Below are 12301 nucleotides of genomic sequence, written 5' to 3'. Positions count from 1 at the left end.
ATCCATCACCTTGGATAAACCTTTATAAGGCTGTTATTAAATGAAACACACAGGCTAAGGCACCTTAGGGATGGACTGACAGAAGCATGCATTTTCAAACTGCAGATTGCTATGCTAGGAACTATTCATGGATATATACGTATACACACAATCCTGGATAGAGTCGAACAAACTCATGTTACTGGTTACTTGTGGAAAGTTGGAAAGAATAATATTAGGAATGGGAGACAAAGGGAACTTCAGCTTCCTCTAATGTTTTACTTTGATTAAAAACAAAGAATAGCAGTCAGTCCTGAGTGGTAGCTGTGTGTGTTTGATATAGAAAAACAAAACAAACAAACAAAAAAACCCGTTTCTGAAAAAGAAAAAAAGGCATAATATCAGACGTATCATGGAGGTTTCCGGTTTCTAAAACACCTAGAAAAATGATCTCCACGCTTTCTCAGGAGAGTATTGGGTCCTGACAAGTTCGCTGTGTGTTGCTATGATTGATTGATAAATAAAACGCTGTTGACCAGTAGGCAGGAAGGATAGTGTAGGCGGGACAAGGAGAGAGGAGAATGCTGGGAAGTGGAAGGCTGAGTCAGGAGCCGCTGCCAGCTGCTGCCATGGAGAGCAGAATGTAAAGTACCGGTAAGCCACGAGCCACATGGCAAGGTATAGATTTATAGAAATGGGTTAATTTAAGATATAAGAACTAGATAACAAGAAGCCTGAGCCATTAGGCCAAACAGTTTAAATAATATAAGCGTCTGTGTGTTTATTTTATAAGTGGGCTGCGGGACTACGGTGCTTGGCTGGACCGGAGAGACTCTCCAGCTACAGCTGTGTGTTTTGTTTGCTTTGGCAGCACAAGCAAAGGACCTGCAAGGCTCTGTGCATGGCTGAGCTCTTTACCACTGCTGACTCAAGGTGTGTGCCTCTTGCCGGCATCTTCTTCTTACACCCTGCAGGGCAGTCAACACGCTACCTCTTCAATATTTTACTTTTCTCTAAAATTGGCCTGCTACAGCAAGCGAGAGGAAATGGAGGGAAACAGAGGTGCAGAAAGTTCTGGAAAGTACGTGAACGGAAGTGGAACTGAACTAACCTTATCAGCATTAGGAGCGATTTTTTTTTTTTTTTTTTTTTTTTTTTTTTTTTTTTTTTGGTTTTTCGAGACAGGGTTTCTCTGTGTAGCTTTGCGCCTTTCCTGGAACTCACTTGGTAGCCCAGGCTGGCCTCGAACTCACAGAGATCCGCCTGGCTCTGCCTCCCGAGTGCTGGGATTAAAGGCGTGCGCCACCACCGCCCGGCTTGGAGCGATTTTAAAACAGGTGATCCCGTGACTGAAATGCCATCCGTTGTCAAATGCATGCTTCAGAGCCAATGAATATTGTCATTTTTTTTAACAGTGCACAATGTTTGAAATCATGTAATTGGGAATATCACTTAAATCTTAGCAAAAGAATAGAAGCAGATGCCTGTATTGGAAAAGCCCTAGGATAGAAGCCAAGCAGCCATGCTTCAATTTCCTGTGATATGATTTTGTATTCTTCTGCAAATTATCTCCATGTTCTGAGCCTCACTTTCCCAGTTTTCTGAAGGAAGAGTTTGGGAGAGGTCAACAGTCCAACTGGGGCCCCTTGAGTCCTATCAGGAACGCAGATACCTTTTGTTTGACTAATTATTTTTAAATGGCTTTAAATTAATTGCTAGCATTTAATAATCAGAGTTTTTAAAAATAAAATCCCAAGTATGGCCTGCTATTGTTTTAACGGGGGTGGAGGTGGGGGTACTGGGTAGCAGGGGACCCTGTGGTCAGAGTGCGTGTTTCCCATTTTGTGGTGGTCTCCACTTTGTTATCCTGACCCTCTTGGTTTAGTTGTTTTGCTGCTTATTGTGCCAAAATGACAGACAGGGAACACCTTGACAGAGGATGGGTTTACCTCAGCTTGCACTTTGAGGAGATACAGTCCACAGTGGCAGTGAAGGCATGCTGGCAGGAACAGGAGGCTGCTGGCCACATTGCATCTGCAGTCAGGAAGCATAGAGTGAACAGGAAGTAAGGCTAGGCTATGAAATCTCCCCAGGCCTCCTGGTGACCCACTTCCTTTATTGATGCTCCACTTTCTGAAGGTTCCACAACTTTCCAACACAGGGCCATCGCCTGGGGACCAAGCAAGTTTTCAAACACACAAATCTCTAGGGGACTATTTCTAATTCAATCACAACACCTGGGCTTCCATTTTTATTTAATGTACTTCGGGGTATGACAGCATGTACATCTGTATCAGGGTGCCAGATCCCCTGGAACTGGAGTTACAGACAGTAGTAAACTGTTACTGGGTGCTGGGCATTGAACCCGGGTCCTTTGGAAGAGCTGCCAGTGCTCTGAACCACTTGAACCATCTCTCCAGCCCATTCCCATTGATGTTTTTTGTCAAGTCCTAAGCATCTGGTTTAATCACCCATGGACACAAAGTTCTCCCAAATCCTCCAGGTTTTATAGGAGAAAGGGTGTTGGCATTAGTCAACAAGGCATCCCAAATGAAACAGGCCTAAAGGAAGATGTATCAAGGCCACCCACAGACTGGAAGATCCCTTCTGGCCATGTCAGAAGTTGCAAGCAAACTATATTAAACTGATGAAACTTTTAAAGAACATACCTTCCTTTTCTTTTTACATTATTGTCATTATTTCGCATGGTGTTTACACTAATCGTCTTATACAATGTCAAATAATGCAATTGAAGTAATCACATGAAACAGTGACAGCCGAGTTGGTAGAACTTCTGCTTTGCTTCATTTTTAAAGAAAACTGTAAATTTTTTTTCAGTGAAATACCCCCAGAAGTAGATCATGACATGTTTGTAGAAAATTAGTTCAAAATTCTAGAATAACATGAGATTCTTTCCTACACGCCCCCACTCTTTGTTAGACTTTCCTTTCATGCTTCTATCGTTTACAATAATAAGGATTGTCCCAGAAGACACAATTAATGACGTAAGCCAGGGTCCGAAGGAAAACCACCCTGTGATCTCGATCCTATGTGGAATCTACACACCTTGAGGGCTGCAGGCTAGCTCAGTGGTTGGCCATTTGCAAAGCACTTACAGAGTCCCGACTTTCAAGTCCAGCACTAGAGGAGACGTGGAAAATAGAAAAGCTCATGTTGAGTCAGGTAGATGCTTCGTGGGTAAAGGAGCTTGTGGCCAAGCCTGATCACCGGTGTTCAGTCCCGGGGACCCAGATGGTGAAAGGAGAGAAATGACTCCAACCAACTGTCCTCTGACCTCCACACACGTGACGTGGCAAAGCACACACATCCTGCCAAAGCAAATAAGTGAATGTAATAAAACTTTATGTCCTAGCGAGAGAGAGTGTAATAATGGTCACTAGCCACTAAGTTTCAATTAAATAGAATTTCAGGTAGTTGGGTATGGTTAGCAACCATGTATTATGTATATTAACATGCTGTAAATAAGAGAAGATTTTTAATGTTTCACAATATTAGAAACTATAACTGAATACACTCATTTCCCTGATTTGATACTTATACATCATATTCATGTATTGAAACATCACTGTGTGTCCCTAAGTATTACCATGATCATTTTTCAATTAAAAATAAAATTTAAGACGTCCCCTTTTAGAACTAATAGGATGGTGTCAAACGGTGCCCTGGGTCTGGAATCTTCTCTCTAAATATGCTCAAGCATGCCCACCAATCCACACGCTTAGGTTAACATCTCCAAATTTTAGCCATCAGTGAAAAACAAAACCTAATGACACCAACAAAATCCTGCCAAACAGGCTAGAACTGACGCTAGTCTGTAGTCTCTCCAGGGCAATGGGTCCTGCCAAAGCCGTCACTGAGTCACTTCCCCGAGACAGTCGGGATCTTCGGGATCAGGTAACATGGCGGCAGAATGGTAGAAGAATAGCTGTCTATGGCTCGTGGAGTGTCCTTGCCCTTTGGAGGGAAAGATGCTGCTGCCTGAGTACTCCGATGTAATATTTCATTAGATCTCCGCTCTCCTCTCAGGCTAGCCCATAAGGGGCTGGATTGCTGCACTGGCTGCTCTCCAAGGCGTTTCAACCAGTTAAGTGGCAAAGGAGCATCATTAAAAAGCATTTTCACATGTGAAGGGCATAGTGATAGGCCCTTAAAAGGCAGTTATATGCGCATTTCTGTGAGGTTCAAATTCAGTTGTATTACTTGCATAACGTGGAAGCAAGGGAGAGGAGCAGCCCCACGGCTCATGCCTGTGTTCACAACTAAGCTGCAGCAATAGAGTCACATGAGATTGAACATTATGAAATTCCCAGTATTTGACTCTGGAAAGCAATTTCCCAGGATTGAGCCTAATATCCACCCTGGTTTAAACAGCATTATTTAAGCTTTCATATTCTGTTTTAGTTTCAGGGCATCATAGTTCATGCACTTAAAACACATACTGTGTGTTCATTCACATCACATCACAGACTCAAAAGTTAGAAATAATATTTTTATGCTATATTTGAGTGTAAAATCCAACAGCCTTGGAGACCTTATTGGAAAGAGAGGATTTGGTTTCATCTTGCTGTACGTGAAAAGGCCCTGGGGTTGATGGAAAGATGACGTCATTAAACACCTCCCATAGAAGCAGCAAAGAGAGGGTTACCCTTTGTCAGTTACAATGCACATTTCATGTCTTTGGGGTGGAGAGTCTGTGTAGAAGTTACGTAGAAATGTATGATGTCATGGTGCTCTCAAAGAAGGAACAAAATGGCCTGGAGTATATCTTTGGATGACCATGAGCCTCCTTAGCATTTGCTGCTATCTAAGGATTGTTTTAGAAAGAAAACACAGCCACTGGCCTTGAACCAGAGTAGCTCCAAGAACAGTTTCTGATATATCCAATGTCACTATGGTTCTATCTTTTTTTTTTTTTTTTTTTTGGTTTTTTGAGACTGGGTTTCTCTGTGTAGCTTTGCGCCTTTCCTGGAACTCACTCTGTAGTCCAGTGTTGCTAGAGTTTTCCTGCCTGGCCCACAGTCAGGGCAAATCTCTTTCACCTGCCAGTCCCACAGCCGCTCAGACCCGACCAAGTAAACACAGAGACTTATATTGGTTACAAATTGTATGGCCGTGGCAGGCTTCTTGCTAACTGTTCTTACAGCTTAAATTAATCCATTTTTATAAATCTATACCTTGTCACGTGGCTCGTGGCTTACCTGCATCTTCACATGCTGTTTCTCATTGTGGAGGCCACAGCAGTCCAGGCTGGCCTCGAACTTACAGAGATCCGCCTGCCTCTGCCTCCTGAGTGCTGGGATTAAAGGCATGCGCTACCACCACCCGGCTTCTAAATTTTGAGACAGAATTTTACATTGCAACTCAGGCTGGTCTAGAATGATATTTCTTGAGGGGCAGGATTACAGCTTTACTACCAAGACTGACCCAATATTTTATTTTTTAAGTCCTCTTGAGAATCCCCAAACCAGTGGAGAGATGCTTAAGCCATTACACTAATAACAGAAGTACCCCAAATGGTGGGGTTCCCAGGTGTGGTACCCAGGTGGGGCCACCGTGCTGAGTCACATAGACCTAGGAGCCAGCCAAAGCTGAATTAATAGCTGACTAATCTGAGCACATCACATCTGCTTCCTGGTTCTGCCTCTTCCTCGGTCTCCTTGTCTAGAATGGGGACTGGAGGAATGAATGCTTCCTAGGGTACAAAATTCAGTGACCTCCCATATATTCAGGGAACCCAAGTGCGGTTATCCTCATTACACATAAATGGACACTTGCTCACTTGCAAGCCTTTAGATACAAAACATGAGAGCGTTCTTATGCGTTCTTTTATCCCAAATTTGAGTGATCAGCAGGAAATCTTTGGAAACTGCAAACTTGCTAGAATTAAAATATTGCTGCAGGGATGGCATGACTTTCTTGTAACCTTGTCTTTCAAATTTTACATAAAGCAAACAAAAGAGAAAATCAAAGAAGCTTAATTGGTATGGGTGAATAAGACACAGCCCATCAATAAAATATTTGGTTTATATATGTGTTTGCACATATATTTTTAAAGTCTGAAGTCTATAGGTTAAAGGTTTTTATCTGGAGCAGTGGACTTGTGCATACTTTTCAATTTCTATTATACAGACTTTGTTGTATTCAAATCAACAATATCTTTAAATGAGAGGCTGGAGAGATGCTCAGAGGCTGAGCACTGGCTGCTCTTCCAGAGGACCTCTGTTCAATTCCCAGCACCCACATGGCAGCTCACAACTGTCTGTAACTCCACTTCCAGGGGAGTTAATACCCTCTTGTGGCCTCTATGAGCACCATGCACAAAAATGGTAAATAGATATACATAAAAACAAAATATCAATACATATAAATTAAAAAAAAATCCAATGAGCATTTACCTACCATTAATCCAGAAAAAATGAATACTTTTAAAATGTTCTAATTGGGTATTTATAGTATATGACCTTATCAACCCAGTAGCTAAATTTCATGTTACACATACCAAAACACTCCTTTATGCTGTGAAAAACTAATGTAGGGCTGAAAATGAAGACAAGAAATTTCTGAAGAAAAAAATTCTTTTAATTGACTTATTGCAATGTTTTTCAATACTGCCCAACGTGGAGTTATGTATTTACTGATTATACGAAAACTACGAGAGCTGTTAATTATTTTGTTTTGAAACACAAATATTATTTTTTATCTAGATGTTGTCCCATTTCGATTATCTGACAATCCCTATTTAAATTAGACACATAGACTTGCATATTTTATTGTTTGTATATTTGAAAACAAATACCATACATCCTTTAAGGATTTTGTTCCTCTTGCGTTTCCTCCCACGTTTTTATGACAGCATCACCTAGAGAACAGACTAGTCAAAATGAAAGAGATGCTTCTTTATATCAAGACTTAATGTAACCCCTTGATTTCCTTTACTCCGGGTATGTGTACTGTTACTTTTCCTCACTCTGACCAAACACGTGGCAGAAACAACGTAAGAGAGCAAAGATCAGCTCAACTCACCGGTTCAGACAGCCCATTCTGTCGTGGTGGGGAAGACTTGGGGCAAGGCATAGCAAGGTTCATTGCATCGCCTCACCATAGGCCAGGAAGCAGAGAATTGGGGAACTAATCCAGGCTACTACCTTGAAAGGCCCACCTCCAGCAACCTATTTTCACCAGCTAGGTCCCACCATCTAAAAGGTCTCCTGATTTGCAAAATATCCACCTAGGAGAAAGCAAAGGCTCAAAACATTCGCTGGGGGGGGGGGATATTTTCACATGGGTGTGCCCATTGAACAGGCATTTGTGGAGTGGTTTGCCAAGTTTACAGATGGGTACCATCTCCTCCCAGGGCCTTGTTCTCAGGCTGGTCAGCTGACCTCTAGACCTTTCGTCCTTCCTCAGTAGAAGTCCAAAATTAGAGGTCCATAAACTCAACTGACACTGAATGTGCTCCCACTATGTGTTAGAAGCTGAAAACGTCAGGTGTGGACCTGGTTGCAGGGGGCTTCCTTCTCTTCCCAGGGGTGGGTGGTAGTGAATGGGGATGGGGGGTGGGAGGAAGTGACATGGTGCCAAGTGATCTGCTTACACAGCTCAGGTCTGAGAGGGCAAGTAATTACCACTCAACAAATGTTAGCTGCTCATTCAGTATTTTCTATTTAATGGAAAGCAAACAGTCCACTCAGCACCAGAAGAAAATTTAATTAGAACTTACGCCAGGCACGCATGATATCTATCACACATCAAGTGTCTGTCACTTCAGATCTTACTTTCTCTCTGCTTGCACCCCTTCCCATCAGCAGCTGTACCACATCAGGCCAGGAAATCCAAGGTCCTCTCTCCCTTCCATCTCTGTGTAGGACTGTGATCTGTTAAGAAAGAGATGAGCAGAAGAGTAGGAACAGAAGAAAGAAGTCAAGAAAGAGAGGAGAAAGGAAGAGAGAGGAGGGTCAAACCCCAGTATTGCAGAAACATTAAATTAAATATTCACAAGTGACTGTTCAACAAAACGCTATATAACTGTGTAGTTGTAGATAATTAGTTTTGTAATGGATTTACTTTGAAAAATGAATTAACAGCAAGTGTGTAAAGAAATGAAGTGTGCGTGGGAGGGGTGCATTTAAGGAGCTTTGGGACATGCTTTCATCCAGCTCAGGCTTTCCAACTTTGGCGTTCTACTTGCCGATTCAATTGGATAAAACAGAGAAAATACCTTAGTAGTGGGTGTTTCATGAATGGTCTTCTCCCTTCTTTCTCCCAATGACTGCATTAAGCTCAGCATCAGATCGAATTGCGACCTCTGCTCTGTCACTATCAGCTGTTTGGAGGGAATCTCTCTGAGCCTCCAAATAAAGCGCAACGCGGTACCCCTGACTCAGAGTGAATAAATGTCTAGTGTGGGACAGTATCACACACACACACCCCCTTTCTTCTTTCATGCAGAGCCATCAGATTGCAGGAGTCTTAGTCTAGTGATTTCTCCAGCCCCACTGAAGTCCTTGGAGATACCTTGCATTTCCTACCGTCTCCCTTTATTCTAAGGTCCTGGGGGTGCCTAAATCCGGGAAGTGCAATCGAGAGTCACACAGCTTTTCCAAGTCAGGGCTATGCACAGAGGCGAGCTCTCCTGCCTCCTAACTGCACCTTAGGACCGGCTTGCGCTGGGTGCCCGCTGCCTGTGCGCGCGCAGGCGGCCGGGCGGGCTGCAACCGCGAGGCCGAGCGCCCCCTCCCTGCTCCGCTCCCCCTCCTCCTCCCGATACAATGACTGGGCCGGAACAGCGCATCCGCCGAGCCTCATTGGCAGGGCCGCCCGGGCCCCCGGAGAGGCGACGGGCGGGGGCAGCGCAGACAGAGCGGTGGAGAGCCCCGGCTGACAGCGGCCGGAGGCTGGGCCGAGGGACGCGGGGACACTCGGAAGGCGGCTCGGGGCTCCTCCGCGGAGTGTGGGGATCCTGGTGAGGACTCCGGACCAGGGGATGCTGCAGGCTCTGGCTGCCAGGCTAGCGGCTGCAGAGTTGGACTGCGTGTCTCCTCCGACGCTGAGCCCAAGCCTGGGCGGAGAGGAGGAGGACCGAGAGGAAGACAACCGCCGCGGGGGAAGGCGCCACGCGCCGAGGAGTTGCGGGACTGGCGCAGAGCGGGTTCCCCGGGTCCCGCGCGGTGCGCAGCGCAGACAATAAAGTAGCAAGGCGACAGCCCCGCGCGTCAGAGGGAGGAGGCGGCTGAGCAGGTAGGTGGGTGACTGTCCCGGGGATGTCGGACCGCACTGTCACTGGAGGAGGGGGTCGAGGTTCACCTCCGGGCCGCAGAGTGCGCCCCCGGCGCTGCGCGCAGATTGGGGACCCTCAGAGAAGGTCCCCTACTCCTGCCACAGGGAAGCCCCGCCCCAAGGCTCCAGGGCTGGTGCAGCCTGGACTGGAGTTTCTAGGCACTTGGCGCCGCGCTTTGGTGGCTCCGGCGGTGTGGTGACAGGAAGTTTGGCGGGTTCAAGGCTTTGATGCTAGTGGGGTTTGCGAAAGCGCTGACTGGGACCATGAGCTTTTTGCTTTGGTGGGAGGTATGGAGAAGAACCGTTGAATCCCAGACCCGGTTGCCCGGAGATGCCCTCCGAAGGCAGTGGAAGAAGCAGAGGGGTTCCCTGGCGTTAGCCGAGGGCAGCTAGGGTTTGGCTTGGCTGCCCTTTGTAAATAGGCGTGTCACATCCTAGGCGCGCCTGTATTGGAGATGCTGTGTGCGTGTGAACCGCTCCCTGTCAATTTTCTGGAGTATCTCACTTTTCATTTTCATCCTGAGAAAGCGTATTTAGCCCTAATTTGAGAAGTGTTATTTCGTTTGGACTAGAGGCCAAAGTCTCCCTATGCATGGCGCTCTTAAAGATGCTCCTGATTAGAGCTGGGTGCCATTTACAAAGGGGTAGAGCTGGACTCCAGTCTTCCCCGGGTCTGAGAATTCAGTGGCAGGAGGAGGTCGCTAGCTCTTCTTTGTGTGGCCGCTTCCTTCCTTCCAGATGTGAGAGGGTTGGGCTGGGCGCTTCTGGGTGCGGTAATAATTATCCCGAACATTCCTGAGATCTGCTAGGACTTGTAAACATACCAGGGCCAACTCCTCTGAACTTTGCGGGCTGACTTGATGTGTTTGCTGGTACCTGGAGGGCCGCGACTGCAGGGTGGCCCCGTGGGGAAGGAAGACGCCACGGTGCTGACAGCCACAGTCTCAGGAAAGCTGCATGATTCTTCAGGGTTAGCCTGAGCTTGCCCCAGAACTGCACCAGCCAACTCAGAGGATGTGTTAAAGATTACAGGGCAATCCCTGACATGCTGATTCTTGTCCCAAAGGGGGTGGATCTGAGGAACTTCCAAAGCCAGTGTCTGGAAGGGAAGAAAAACCTCTTCGCCTTACTTAACCCTCTCTAGCCGCCCTTTGATCCGTCACACACAGTGCGCAGTGTGCTGAAAAGAACTGGGGAGAGCTGTGTTAGGCAGTCTGGCAGGCAGTTTGCAGGCTTCACGAGTAGTCCAATAGTAAGGCAAACCCTAGAGGGATTTTAAGGACCATGCCATTAAGGCTTACTAGCAATTCATCTAACTTCATGTTAGGCTTCCTTAGCAGAACAGGGTCACTAGAAGGGACCCAGTCATGTTCTGTTAATGATTATGAAGAACAAACAAACAAATCAACAACAATAGCCACCTTGCCTTTTCTTCCTCATACATTTAATTTGATATTTAAGAGTTGATGGAGAATCAAGAGTTCCGAGTATTTTTGCTCCCAAGTTCAATGTTACAAAATAGCTAGGAGGTTATTCTGTAAACAACAGCAGGCATATATCCGCACATGTCGTGGAGCAGTACCTGTATTTCCCAGAGGAGGTCAAGAAAAACTCGGGGCTTCTTGGAATAGAGAAGATTTGTCATTTGTTTGGGACATAGTGCATGCGTTAACCAAACGCTTTATTTGCTTATATTTGGTAATGTGGGTAGAAAGTATTTGGATAAGTCAATGGTGGAAAATGAAGAAGTCTACCTATAACACTCACAATGAGGTTTAATTTTCATCATCCGCCAAGTTCTCAAAAGGTCAGGCTTCAGGGCATGCAAGTGTTTGCAAGTTCACAAGTTTCCATGTTAGCTACAGAAAAGTTAAGGGTCCTCTTGTAGCACATGTAGAACTACACTTGAGCCTAAAGAGTCCAGGAAACTGTGGGCGGAGCTAACTTCACAGCCAGTCCAGAGTGTGGGGTAGGGTATAGGGAAGAGCTGCCTGGTCTCCGAAGAATTTATCATTTCTAGTCTCTGTTTCTGGCAAAACTTGGGACTCCCCGGTGTCCATTTGGTGGCACGGATTTAATTAAAGCTTTGAAATGCTTTTGCAGGAAGAGAAAGGAAAATTTGGCTAACTGACAACACAAACAGGGTGCATGGAAGGTAGTTAAAAATATCTGATTTTCATATCCAGTCTGCAATGATTTTCTGAATTGCACATCTTTGCACACATAAGTAAAGGCTTGGAGCTTGCACTACAAATGATCGCTCTCTCTTCCTTCGCCTGTCCTCCCCCTTTTCTCTCTCTCCTTCCCTTCCTCTCACTTAACAGTTTTATTTTGTTTTAGATGATCTTTTGCTTGGTAATGAATTTATTTCTAAATCCTTAGGGCTTTCCCCCACCTTCTCTTCTAGTTAACATGGGTCCTGGGCTCTCAGAAAGATGTCTGAAGATGGTATTTTTCTGTTGCTAGATGCTTGATAAAAAACCATCTTGGTAATTTGGGGGCCAAACTTATTTTCTTTTGTAAACTGCCTTCCTGAAGTTATAATGTCATAAAAAAAAAAGCAAAGACAAAACCAAGTTCTTCCTTATGAACTCAATTTCTAAACCTTATCTCACAGGACAGTGTTTTTCAAAATGAAGGTCATAAACTCTATTTACTGGTCACAACCAATATTAAAAGACTATATGACGAGACAAGAGACTGGCTCTGTGAGAAGTTGGTGAGAGTTCTGTGGCTTTATGGAACTTTGAGTCAGATTTATGGGGTGGGGCTGACGTTCTACGTTTGGGGCTGCAGCATAACGTGCCATTTCACTGTGAGTTACTGTCAAAGTTTGAAATGCACTGCGACAGAGGGTGTGTATCTATCAGTATTGTTTTGCTAAGTGGGAAATACAGTTGTAAGTGGATTTGGGATACTTTATAGACATCACAAAGGCACTGTGTCTTTTCCTGTGTATGGGTTTGTGTCATTAACAGGTCAGAGAGTACTTTGCTTAGAGATGAAAAAACAACTTCAAGATCTG

General features: G+C 45.1%; 1 protein-coding gene and 1 long non-coding RNA gene across 4 annotated transcripts in view; one reads left to right on the top strand and one right to left on the bottom strand.

Annotated features, from left to right (window-relative positions):
- Positions 1–1155: 1155 nt before the first annotated feature.
- LOC128098413 (uncharacterized) lies at positions 1156–8645 on the bottom strand. 3 transcript variants are annotated; one of them, XR_008214253.1, is made up of 4 exons: positions 8219–8645; positions 5199–7874; positions 3096–3308; positions 1156–2013 (listed from the first exon to the last, which is right to left on the bottom strand). It is a non-coding gene; the product is annotated as an uncharacterized LOC128098413 (long non-coding RNA). The 3 variants fall into 3 exon arrangements; XR_008214251.1 differs by lacking the exon at positions 1156–2013 and having other exon boundaries at positions 2218–3308; XR_008214252.1 differs by lacking the exon at positions 1156–2013 and having other exon boundaries at positions 2218–3308; positions 7721–7874.
- A 251-nt stretch (positions 8646–8896) lies between these two features.
- Positions 8897–12301, top strand: part of Frmd4b (FERM domain containing 4B) — a 332248-nt gene continuing 328843 nt past the window's right edge. The window contains exon 1 of the mRNA XM_052719520.1: positions 8897–9237. The gene's annotated coding sequence lies outside the window, so the exon portion shown is untranslated. The remainder of the gene's footprint in view (positions 9238–12301) is intronic.

Source organism: Peromyscus californicus, unplaced genomic scaffold (assembly GCF_007827085.1).
Source record: "Peromyscus californicus insignis strain IS unplaced genomic scaffold, ASM782708v3 Scaffold_6__1_contigs__length_162567912, whole genome shotgun sequence".
Taxonomy (NCBI): Eukaryota; Metazoa; Chordata; class Mammalia; order Rodentia; family Cricetidae; genus Peromyscus; species Peromyscus californicus.
Note: the sequence above shows the minus strand (reverse complement) of the source record. Positions and strands in the feature narration are given on the sequence as shown.